This window comes from Lepeophtheirus salmonis, chromosome 6 (genome assembly GCF_016086655.4).
Source record: "Lepeophtheirus salmonis chromosome 6, UVic_Lsal_1.4, whole genome shotgun sequence".
In the NCBI taxonomy this organism is placed as follows: Eukaryota; Metazoa; Arthropoda; class Copepoda; order Siphonostomatoida; family Caligidae; genus Lepeophtheirus; species Lepeophtheirus salmonis.
In genome coordinates this window covers 16,579,824-16,593,441 of record NC_052136.2, presented here as the reverse complement: position 1 = coordinate 16,593,441, position 13,618 = coordinate 16,579,824, and the positions used below count along the sequence as shown (strand labels likewise).

At 30.8% G+C, this 13,618-nt stretch overlaps 1 protein-coding gene across 1 annotated transcript in view; it reads left to right on the top strand.

Moving 5' to 3' along the window:
- Positions 1–1,144: 1,144 nt before the first annotated feature.
- Positions 1,145–13,618, top strand: part of LOC121119438 (uncharacterized) — a 221,082-nt gene continuing 208,608 nt past the window's right edge. Inside the window, exon 1 of the mRNA XM_071889111.1 lies at positions 1,145–1,461. The gene's annotated coding sequence lies outside the window, so the exon portion shown is untranslated. The remainder of the gene's footprint in view (positions 1,462–13,618) is intronic.

Below are 13,618 nucleotides of genomic sequence, written 5' to 3'. Positions count from 1 at the left end.
AATAGCTGCTCCTTTTTTTTTCCCACAATTTTTATACATTTAAAAAAAAAAACATAGAGTAAGGCTGAGGATTTGTTGGAAAGTTCATAAATGTAAGTCCATATTGGACTTAGAGTAGTAATGATGACCGACAATAGGAAAATCCTTCTGGATACAGAGTGAGAGATGTGTTTATTTCCTGCTTCTCACAGCTGATTGCAGCTAAATAAGCACACTTTGCATCAAAAAAAAAAAAAAAAAAAAAAAGAGCAAGAGGACGCCAATGTCGATCCTCAACTCTTCTTTGAGTCCACTTATTACTCCCCCTCTTTCATGAGCCTGTCTAAAAGAATTAAAGAATGATGATATGAGCTATGAACCAATAAAAATAATTGCTCCGTTTGCCAAAAACAAAAAAACTTGCACAACCTTTAGGTCATATTTTATACAAATCTAACTATATCAATTGGTTATAAGTGTCGTCCTTTCTATTGATGCTTTGCAAAATTGATAAGAAAATACATACATATGTAAGATATATCATGGATCAATGAATTTATTTTTACTTTCATTTTTTCTCCTGTTTTTTTTTTTTACATTTCTTTTTTGATTTGACAGAAAATAATATTAAATTATTGGGTACATGTTATATAATATATGGAAATAAATCAGTTCAAATCATTTGTAGGCAGATTCAAGTGTAATAATATTGTTAATAGAATTGCAAATGATTGTATCGATAGTATATTATAAAAAAAACTACCTTCCAAAAAAAAAAAAAAAAAAAAAAAAAAGAAGCAGAGCTTTCCCTTCAATGCACGTTATCCATAAATCATAAATATGACGTCATTAGCGATCATGCAGATCCCCATTTGCACCTTAACATTTGTACATATAAATAAATTCTTTAATTTGTTTATATATCCATGTAAATTAATGTATTATTTAAGTAGGCATGAAAACTTTATTTAAAAAAAAAAAAAAAAGAAGGTATCAAACTCAAACTTTGATTTCCGTTTCAATACTAAAAAAAAAAGTATGTGAAAGCAAAAAAAGGAAAAATTCCTAGACAATTTTCTTAATGTTGTACTACTCAAAATAGGTTAGAGTCAAGGTGCGCTTGTTTTTTTGTTTTTTTTCTTCATATTGCTTATACTGTTGTATACACATTTATGTAGTTAGTTCATCATTTGGGCCAAAAAAAAGACGCATATCCTAAAGGCAGGGTAATAAATTCTTAAAAAAAAAAAAAAAAAAAAAAAAAAATTAAATAAGGTTTTGTCAACAATTATTTCGAAATATTCACCATTCTTCTGTTTTATTTTTTGTTAATTCTTGTTAACGAGTTTTTGATTGACTGTGATACTATTAAGAATAAATATTTTTATTAAAAAAAAATATATATATATATATGTGACCATCAGTTAAAAGTATAAAAAATCACCGTGAATCATCAAGAAGAAATCGATTGTCATTATGAAGGTAAGAAAAAATGTTTTTTCAATTATATATATTTTTCAAAAATATATTGTGGCTTTTATCAGACAAATATCAGAGAAGTTGGGTGACTTCCTTCAAAAAGATATATATTTTAATAATGTAAACATTGTCATAAATGTGTCCTTGAACAAATTAAATCCAAACATTTCAAATACAATATATAAAAAACATATTTTTTCCAATGATGTCATCATATATGAAACGTCAGTGGACTTTTATGCAATGTAAACATATATTTTACTACAACACATAAATAAACTTGCAATTACTTTGTTGTACTCCATTTTTTAGTGCGTAAATGTGCAAATGTGACAGTCAACATAAAAAAATCCTGAAATTTTTATTCAGGAGTGTTTTATGTTAACACAATTTATTTGTTGTCTTTATATAGTACAACATGTTTGTACTCAAATTTGTGGAGTGAGTTAAAATACAGGGTATAACAAACGAAGTCTGGCAATTTTGATCTAATATAAACTGAGCAGCAGATCCAATCATTGTGTATATATCTCCCTCATTGTAACCTCCTTTGGCCCCAATAATGGCTTCGTTTGGGGTTCTGAACCGTGGACATACACTGTATATAAGAGCCCCATCTCAATTATTTTACTCCAGGACGATAGAGTCGATCAAGGACTTCTTTGTGGTGTAATGAACTGTATTAACCTTTGACTCAAGGCAAGTCTAGACAAAATAACCGAGTGGATTAAGGTTACAGGAACTAAGAGACAAAATATCCTTGAACAACCAGTCGTAGCAGTGTCCCTAGAACCAATCTGGGGTTGTTTTCGAAGTTCCTCAACTCCACAACACTTATCCTGTCGGCCCTTCTCATCTTTGAAAACTAAATAATGTTAATATTCAGATCTTTGTTCAGCAAAATCATCACAACAGTGCACCACCATTTGTCCTTTGAAAATGAAGTAGGTTTGTAATCTTCTGAGGTTGACTCCACGGCGGTGTTTTGTCTACTGAGTGGAACAATTCTATGTGTTTTAAAAAACAAACAAACAAAAAAAAAAAACCAGGAAAATCTGGAAATCTTAAGCGCCGGATTTCGTTGTTACTAGTCTTGGACGATTCTAGAAAAATCCTAATGCTGATTTCGATTTGATTCTAGTAAAAAATCCTGATTCCAATATTATTTGAAATAATAGTTATTATAATACAATTTTGCTATGAAGAGTGTCCACAAGATTATATCATAAGGGAGTGGGGTGGGGTGGGGGTGGGGGGATTGTTTTATTTATATTTCAAATATTAAATTTTTTGAAAAAAATTATTCAAATATAAAAATTTATAATATTACTTTTTTCAAAAATCCACAACTATTCACAAATAATTACATTTTTGGAAACAAAGTTCAAAATCCCCAGCTTTTCTTAAGAAAATAAATTTTTGGGGAAAACTGTCTAAATTTAAATCACCTATTCTCCGATTCCGATTAATCGTCCCCTGAATAGTTGTTACCCTGTATATTTTGTTTAATTTAAGAGTTTATATTGGCCCCGATCTGACTTTTTCAATCAAATCTTTCCATTGATTATTTTATTATTGTAACAATATATTTTGACTACTTTAAGTATAATTTGCGACATACACAAAGGGTTAAGAAGATTTTTTTTTTAAATGGAGGATAATTTGTGAAAGAGTATTATTGCAATCTGGACTCAATTTTGATAAAAATAATCTTAATTTGCTTTTGTGTTGAGGGACATCAAATATACCTTTCATAGCTATAACTCAAGTAAGAAACAGCAAATTCATAGTCAGAAGGATAATTTTTATTTAGTTTTAAATGACATCTAACAAATATTTCAACAGTTTTAGATGTAGACTTTAGAGGTATACGTTGGATACAATATTATGAACTACTTAGTTCTGATTGTCAAAGCATAAAAAGTCATAAATAACAGGCTCACTAAGGAGAAAAGACATATATTTGAGTAATAAAAATTAAGTGTCTATCGAAAGGGAGAAATATATTTGGTAAATTAAAGTAGAGTTTATCTTTTGGTATCCCATTTCCCCGGGATTTATTTGGAATTCACTCCTATGTTAAATAACTGGGAAATAATGCAACATTTCTAGGGAACTACTCATACGAGTTGAATTTTATCACACAGGTGGTGTTGTGTGTTTCAATATTATACGATTAGCTAGTTCTTTTCTTATTATTTAAGATTTTTTTGTGTTCGGTGGGATTAAATTACAGAATTCACAAAAGTTGGATCAGTTGGCTCTAAAAAATGAACACTCCTACAATTAGTGATAATTTAAAAAATGTGAGAATTACTAATAATTAATGTGTAAAACTGGAATAAAATCTATTCTTTCTTCTTAATAAATATAAAAAAAGACCACTTAAATTTGACCTTACTTTACTTTACGAACAGGATCCCGAAATATGTTTCCAAGCTCATACTTAAAGACCACATCCCAGAAAGGAAGTATAATTACCCTTGTATTCAAACAGAATTAGGATATCTAAGAATTTTAGCTATAATTTCGATTGATTTGATTTCGATTTGATTCAAGAAATTTATATTCACCCTGATATGATCTTTCAAATAAAATCTTTCATTCTTTAATTGAGAAAATTCATTTTGGCTAATTTAAGTGTCATTTGCAGTGTCTCCAAAGGTTTAATAAGAATAATTTGTGGATAGAAATTGGTGATCATTCGGCGAATAATATAAAAAGAGTCTACACTCAATTTTGAGAATCATCATTATAGCTTTCTTTTGTTCTTTCTATTGACGGTCCCATATATAAAAATCTAACTATACCGGGCCGTGCAAAATTATTTACCGATGATGTAAATATACTTTTTAAGAGGTTTGGTGGCAACCAATCTGATTGTTTCGTATTGTTACTGTTAAAATAAACAAAAATCCTTCCTGTGAGAGCGTAACAACTTCCACACGTGAAACCATGTCCAATCAGGAAACAAAGAGGATCGAAATTGCAGCCCTCCTCCGAGCGGTAGTGCCTCATAACAACATTAAGGAACAGGTTGGGGCCTCGTTGAAGACAATTTTCAACGTTTCCAAGCGCTTGGAGGCTGGGGGTGATCTCAAGCATTCCCCTTGGGCTGGCAGGAAGCCCACTGTCTCAACAAGGCAAGTAAAGGCAGTGTTCAAGAGGACTCCCAACAGGTCCATTGCCGACATGGCAGAAAGATGGGAACGTCGAGATCAACTGTTTCAAGGGCATTGAAAAGGGCTGGAGGAAAGTCCCTGAGGCGTACTGAACGCCCTCTGCTAACTGAACGTCAGCGAGGTCAGACTTGAGCGTGCCAGAAAATCTTGAATGATATCAAGAGCTCATCTGGACGCATCATCATTTTTTCAGATGAGAAAACTTTTACGGTCGATCCTGTTTTCAACAGGCAAAATGACCGTGTTGTGAGCTTTGAAGATGTGCAAGATAAGCACCGCTATGTGGCAACAACAAAGCACCCTGCTTCGGTGATGATGTTGGGTCTCGTGGCCTCCAACGGGAAGGCCATGAAACTAAGGTCCTTCTGTGGATCAAATCCATAGTCGGCAACTTTCCTTGGGGTTTTCAACAAGATGGAGCACCCGCCCATGCTTTCAAGAAAGCTCAGGAGTGGCTCAAGGACAACATGAACTTTTGGCCCAAGGACTACTGGCCCCCTCAGAGCCCAGATCTGAACCCACTAGACTTCTCTATCTAGGCACACGTGGAGACCAATGCCGGCAAAAAACGACACAAGAAGATAAATGCCTTAAAGGCTGCTGTAAACAAGGCCTGGGCCTCCATGAACGCCGATTACATCCAGCAAGTCTGTGGCAGCTTCAGACGTCGCTTTACCAGTGTCATTGAGTCAAATGGTGGCTACATTGATTAAATTTGATCACAAACTATTTTATTATTCTAAAAATGTATGAATAATTGTTTCTCAAGTCATTGGAAATGTCATTATTGTCCGCGATATGTTCTGAACAAAAATCGGTAAATAATTCTGCACGGCCCGGTAAATCTCTTTTTAAAGGTTGGCAAAGTTTTTTTCTTCATGATATTCAATTAGGAATTATAGCTCTCAACTATCTCTCTGATAACTTTTTAATGCTTGTAATTTATTCCTTAATCTGGACGACTTTAAAATTAATTTTATTATGTTTTTAAGTAAGGGCTTAAAATAATAATTTGTAAGTGGAAAAAGAAATTAAACAAACTAATAAGTCTTCAATTACTGTTACCTATCATAATACTGTCCACTAAAAATAAAATGCTTCTGGAATATTCCTATATTTATTCTAAACATATCAGTTGTTGGGATAAGAATAGTTTATCATTTCTAAAGATTCGAGCGTATCTCACTTCTACATAAGTTTATTTCATTCATACTTTTTGACATTTTATAATTTTATCGTGAAATTGACCCTCTATAAACTCGTGAGTGTCAAGTAGTATTAGATCTGCTATATCTAGTAAGGCATAAAGCTAAGTTGTTGGGCTTGGTGAGTTTACATCAAGTCACATGAAAGCTTATTTTTTGTTAGGAATTCGCCTGCAAAGGAGTTCCGAGATCAAATCGGTGGCAAAAATTTTCGTTGGGATTATTTGAAAATTAGATTGAATTGTACTAATGAATGTTGAAAAGGAGTTTCTTTGATCCATTCGCCTCCAGAATCAATCACAGCTTGGATTCGGCCTGGGAGAAGACGTTGACAAAGTAGCTTCTTGGACATGTTGCTCATTGTTTCATTGATGGAGATAATCAGAGAGTCATTGTTCACATGGGATGTTTTATTTGTTTTAGGTTCAACGAATCCCTAGAAAAAAAATCCATCAGATTAATATCTGGACTGCTGTGAGGCCATATTCCTTCCAAAATTAAGGCGTAGTAGTGCTCACTCAGCCACTTCAGCGGCCTGTCTGAGACATGACAAGTAGCTGGGCCTTGTTGTCAGACCCAAGACCTTTTGAAACTCACTTGAGAATTCTCGATTCGAAATCTCTATGTTGTTTTGGACAAAAATAATCGACAAGGCGCAACACCGTTCCTCTTCTGTAAATTCAATCATCTTTATATCTGTAACAGCTTTCGCCATGATGCCCAAAACTTCATGGAACTTTTTTGATGTACCAATGTATTAGCCAGCACAAAAAATGACCTATCACACGGCTGCATCATATCAAAATTGCCGTCACCCGCAAGCATCAATTTTATTGATTTTAGAGAACGATTATAACATTTATGTCTTCGTTTTATCTCTCTCAATGTTATAGATCTTTAGCATTTGGGAATAAGATATATAAGAAATAAGATTCAAAAGAATGAAAATGAGGATTGTAATCTATAATTCAGGGGGATAATTTTAAACTATAATTTTTATTTTTGATGTTAAATTTCACATTCCCCTATTTATTATTTCATAGTGTCATCCAGGCCTGGTCAATGAATACTTAAACACAAGGAAGGGAAGGCTGCCGAGGGTACTACATAAAGATATCCAAATAAAAGTAAGAAATCAAAAAGGATGAGGAAAATAGAAGCGTGTATGTATATTGTATTTGTAGATGGTCAGGGTGTGTAATGTAAATTAATATCTTGACAGTTTGGTTCTTTTATTTATTGATTAATTAGATGAATCTCTTGGTAAATGGACCTCCATCCACCCATTGTTCCTTTGAATGCTTTTACTTTCATTTGTATATCCTAGCCCCACACAGAAACAGCCTTGAACTTGATGCTCCGGGATATCGTCCTTTTATGAAGAGGATCACATCCTTACTCATTGAATCTTACCTCAATGCAATTCCATTTATGATCAAAAAATTGGTGCTGTACACTACTCCGTATGGATTATTATTAATTACTATACATTATAGCCTCTTCAAGCCTTATTCTCGAGTTTCTTACTACATGTGAGTCATTTATGCCATTAGACAATGTGAATGTCATTCAAACTTCAAAACTTACTGAGTCTGGATTACTAAATTGTTTATCCCCTTATTGAAATGTTACCATTGTCAAGACATGGGATCTCCACACAAATAAATTTATTATAGTTTTTAATAAACGTTTCCCATAATATTTTTTAAATTTTATTAATGTTCTAGTATTTCTGGACCAAAAAATAATATTCGAAAAATTTTTTAGATATTCAGTTCTTTGAACTTAAATTGCTTATTTTCCATTTTTCCCCATTTAATCTTTTTGTTCTATTTGATTCCTTCAATTTAATTTTTATGTTGCATTCTTTTTTTTTTGTTACATGTATATTATCATTAAACTCTGGAACCAAATTTTTGGCCATGTGATTAAATATGTTACTTATAATAAGAGGCATGTATTAGTAAAAGCAATATTCTGATGCCAGAATGTCAAATGCATAAGTCTCATCTGCTAACGTTTTTATAAAAAAATTTCTAACATTTTTTAAAAATATTTTGAAGAACTAATGTCTTTTAAAATTGACTTATTTTTGAACTTACAAAAATATTTCAAATGCATAAGTGCAAATTAAAAATATCAAATCAGATGGACGCGTATGTCTATCCCAATCAATTTGATTGAAAAGAATCTACCGTTCTTCATCTCTTTTATTTGTCAACAAATTTACATTAAATTTTTTCCCTTGATATGTAAAAATATTTTTATTTGATTTTTGGCTAGGTACGGCTTGAATCAAAAGTTTTCTTAGTGACTCATCCTAAGGAAACATATACAAATGTGGTTATATTATGTTTCCGGGACTGTTTCGATACTTTCGGACTTAGTTTTTACCACGAGAACCTGGTGCAATACATATCTTATACTATATATATATATACTGAAATAAACGAAACACTGTATTTTAAGTTAAAATATCACACTTCAATGTATTGTACTAATTATAATTTAATATTCATATATTGTTACTTGTATTTTGAATCTCTCTGAGTCATTGAGGGATTCGAAGTTATGTGAGCCTTTTTGTTCTTTGTTATTCAGATATTATTTACCTGGTATATATTTTTGTGTATAATAAAATACAACGACATTTTAATTTTTTTTTGTTAACAGTAGGTTAAACTTTTGATATAATTACCCGTGATATCTGTAACATTATCTTTTATATTTAAGGGTTAATTTGTTGTAAAAATTGATGTCATAGTTAATATTTTTTTGACATCAAAAGTGCTAATTCCAAAAATACTTATCATGCTATTCAAACAAGAATAATGAGTGAAAATATTACGGGGTTTACAAATACTACTTAAAACAAATTGATTGAGAATATTAATAAAGCTCATACCGTTATACCTCAAAATTACCGTCTCTATGATAAATCTACAATATCATATTATTTTTAATTATATATAGTTTGATTTTTTAATCTGGATCCGAAAGTTCAGTTATCCGAAGTATACTCAAATATTTATGTCTAAAGATCCGAGCCGACAAAATATGAATCCGCCCTATCTACAATTATAACTCAATGTATTGATTTGATGGTCAAACGAAACTGATTGTATTTTTAGGCCTCATTAATTTTCCTTTTGTCATGTTAGTTTAATTTAACTTTATTCCATACGAACAAAAAAAAATGATGCTTGATATAAACAAATTTTTTAATTTGAATATCATAAATTCAGAGTTGACAAAATGAATGTAAGCAATGAGCGTTTTTATAACTTGATTCTTCTGACCTCTAATTAACTCATTTATAAATTTACTAATTTTTTCTTAGACTAATAATTAGCCTATTAGTAATTAGTGGAATACCCCCTTTTCGTAAATTCAGTTTATCCGATCCCTTGCCGAAATTTTATAGATTTAATTTTAAAGGTAGTCTTATTTTAACATTCTATAACCAAGATAAAAGTGTTTGAAGGAAAAAAAAAATGCGGATTATAAACCATCCCCACTGTCAAGCATGAGAAAGAAAACATTATGCTTTAGGGGTGTTTCTCTGCTTAGGGCAAAGGATGACTTCGCCCCATCGAAGGGAGGATGGACCTCCGTGAAATCTTGGGAGACAAACTCTTTTTCTGTGAACAGGGCACTGAAAACCTATTATGCAATGGGTCTTCCAGCACGACTATGACCAAAAACATACCCCCAATGAAACAAAGGAATGGCTCAATTGTCGTAGCTCATGGACAATACGCACGAGAGAAATTATTCTTTGACCTCATTCTGTGTAGGTTCGATCCCTAGATAAATAAATATACTTAATGTATATGGACTTCACATAAGGTTCCTAAGTTAGTTGGAGTAATTGTAATGCTATAATATTTACTTATACTTAATCAGTGCCTCAACATCGGACCAATTAATGGACCATTTAAAAAAAAGAAAAACAACAAACAAACATTAAATCGGCGGAGGATCAAATATGTATTTCCTTCACTCTAGGTAATTAAAAAGTTTAATAACAAAAAACAAAATCAAATTACGAATATGCTGCGATGACTAATCTTACAATTTAATAAAAAAGGTGATTCGTAAAAAAATAAGTTATCTTTGTTGCATTTATGTATGTAAGAGTGGGGGAAGAAGCAAAGTATAAAAGAATTTATACTCACTCTGTCTGACTAATGGTGCATTGTTGTAGACAGTGCTTTTTATTTACACGTATGCAGTTAGGTTGCTAGGAACAAAATATATGCACTAAATGTACATATATGTTATATATACAGTGTATACTCAAGCACACAACCTCTTCAGCGGATTTTCAATTTCCAGACCATTTTGCTAAATATTTTTTGTAAAATTTGCATCCTAAAAACCTGTTTTAGGGGTTATGAAGAAACTTCCAAAAAACTTAAAAAAACAACTTTAAATCCGAAAAAATATTATGAGCAAAAAAAAAATCATTAAATAACTTTTTCAAATATAAAGGCAAATAAATTATTTGACACTATTGTTGTAATTTATTGTTCGTTTGAATAGAAATGTGAGTCAATTAATTTATTAACATATTGCTAATATTTGTAAATTTAATTAAAGATGACTCTATGATATTGGTACAACTTACAACTTAACTTATGACTAAATTAATATAGGATTGCAAACTATTGGCATCTGCAAATTTGGCATGGAGTCCTTTATTGGCTGCTAGTTAAATAATAATAATCATTGAAAATAACAGTATTTATTTGAACAATTAAAAAAAAATGAACTTTACAAACAGACAAAAAATATATCATTTAGATTTGATAGATAATTTTAACTCATCAGACAGGCAACATATAATAAACCAAACTTTTCAAATTTTTAACATTAAAACTATTGAAAAATATTGCCTCATTGTAATTGAAAGAACATACATCAATTAGTCGGAAAGCAGTAACTTCATTTTAGAAATGTAGGTGTCCAAAAAATTTTAAAGGGTATTTTAGTCCCGTCCTTAAGTGTTCAAATCAGACATAAAAACCGTCTGATAGAATAACCTTTGGCAAAAGACGTCTTCATGGATATCAATCAGTGATGTGATCATCAATCAATATTCTCCCATTTTAATAGGCATAATACACATTTTAATTATGGCTAAATTAAGAATATTGGTAAAAAAAGATAGATTCTTAATTGGTTTATTAAACTAATTCAAATGGATAGTTTAAAGAATTTTTTTGGATAGCGTTATAAAATATGGGAAGTTTGTCAGCGGGACAAGACTGGACAGGAAGGGGCGTAAGGTTGGAATTGGCACAGCTACACTTCGTTTTCAAATATCTCATTTAATTCTTAACCAATTAACAACATATAACTCTTAAGTTTATTACGAATTATAATCTATATTAATAAAATCTGTATATATGTTGGAAATAAATTATTTTTAAGTGTAGATACTTGATCTAAGGAATACAAAATACAATCGTACGGGCTCGTCCTATTATGAACAAAAAAAAACAAAGAATCCAAAGTATTTGTACATAATTGTATAAAAACGGTATGAAATTATGAATGAAATATCGCAGGCTAAAGTACTCCCTAGCAATTTAAATCATTTTTCTTTTCAAGCTGTTATTTTTATTCTTGAGGAGAGAAAATCTAAGTATTGAGTGTGAGTGTGCTCATGAAATAGAGAAAGTTCGTTGGGGAGCTATCATTTATGTTATTAAAGCAAAGTGTGTCTCTTCGTAGACGCCTAAAAACTCTAAGGCAATGCCGGGTAATACTGCAACTGAAACTTGAGTCTTACTCATATGTTTTTATTGATATAAAAAATTACTCCCAGAGTGTAAACTCTGAAAATGATTCAGAGCTCTGGTTTAAGATCAGACTCAATAAACCGTAGCTAATACGCCACTGCTAGATTGACTTGTAAATTTTAAGCATGTTCTAGAGATCAAGTTTATTTATTTATTTGGGAATCTAAGCAGTACTTTTATTTTTCAAAGTTGTTTTTATGGTTACTTAATTCTTTAGATAAGAATAACTAAGTATCAAGTATGTGTGTTCATAAATGACATAGAGTAATAACATGTTTGATCTGTTGAGAGTCGTATGTTAAGTCAAAGTCCTTATGGGTTGATAAGTAGAATTGAGGATTGACGACTGAGTAGTTCCCTTCAATGTCCTTACTAGTTAATTTCATTTCTTTTATAGATGCTTGCAACAACTCTAATGCAAGATACTTAAAAAACAACGTATATATATCATAAATTTATCAATAGCACCTGGCAGATCTGACGATAAGAAAATAAATTAGTTGAGTGTCTCAACGTAGTTGATAGGTCATATCTAGTGCTCCTTCTATTATATTTATAAGGTTTATACTTATTACGTCACAAAATGGATCGTTATTTAAATCTCTTTTCATGGAAACAGTGTCGCCAAGTATCTTGGTATTGCCAGTTTTTGCGTTTTTTTAAAGTGCTTACGAAATTACAAATCTAGTGATAAATGGCTATAAAGTAATGAATTCGTATAAGCTTGCTAGGAAATGAAAGTGTATCAACTTACTCTCAAATCAACAAACCACTCTGGTTTCCTTAATGTTGTATCTACGAAATATTAATAAGATTAAATAAATCATATACATCAAAAATAACCTTATAGTGTATGGTATGTGTCAAATTATAATAAAAGTTAATAGACTTATGTTGACCCCGATATGGGGGTTCAAATCAAATATACCATTGTTTTTTATTTTTTTATTGTGAAGAGTGCAAATTGTTGCCCTTCCAATGAGTTAATAAGAATAATTTGTCGATTAGAAATTGACGATAATTCGTGGAAGAGTGTGAATATAATACACACTCAATTTAGAGAAAATCATTCTAGCTTGCTTTTGTGTTGAAGATTCAACTATAATATTTTGTGCTTATTTGTGGTTGTTCAACCACAGTGTGTTTTGTTTTTTTGGCAGATTTTTTAACTTTTTCTTTATATTTTTGTATCATAATTAATTATGAATAACGATTTATTCAAATGTATCTCTTGGCATAAATATTAATAGATCATTATTTTTTATTACATCAATAATAAGTTATTATATTATCATCATTAAAAACAAAGACATTTATCAACAAAAACAATATTATGTCCTTGCAACATATAAATACTTTTTTTTGTCTATCAAATGAATGATTCTTTGTCTGGAATATTCTGTCATCTAATATGTTTACATTCCTGGATAAACTAAAAGAAAACGTAGCTATTATCGTGCAACTTGTGATTTTAATAAATAAAAAATAAACTGTCAGAAATACTTCACTGAATAGTAAAATTGAAAGTTCTAATTGATTGCATATATTATATAGTGCACACCTGTCATTATAAATATAATAACATCTAAAATGTCTTTATTATCTATTATTATTTTTAATTATTCCTGCATATTCAAAAATGTCCAAGTTTGCAAAATAATTATTTATATTGAAAAAAAAAAAAAAAAAAAAAACCTGTAGCTAATTTGATCGGATCTAGATAATTATGCCACAAACATTCTTTGCTGCTGGTAATTTTGACTCGAGGAATTTTATCGTACAACATATTTGCTGTATTTTTATGCTTTGATACTATTGGTTCGAGCTTTACTTTTGTATCTCCCTCATAACAATTACAAACTCTAGTACTTGGCATTGCCTGGTGTAATTAAGCATCGGCTAAAGGACACAGTTTGCTTTAATAATATAGAAGATAAATCCCCAGAAATAGGCAGTGCTACTCTCT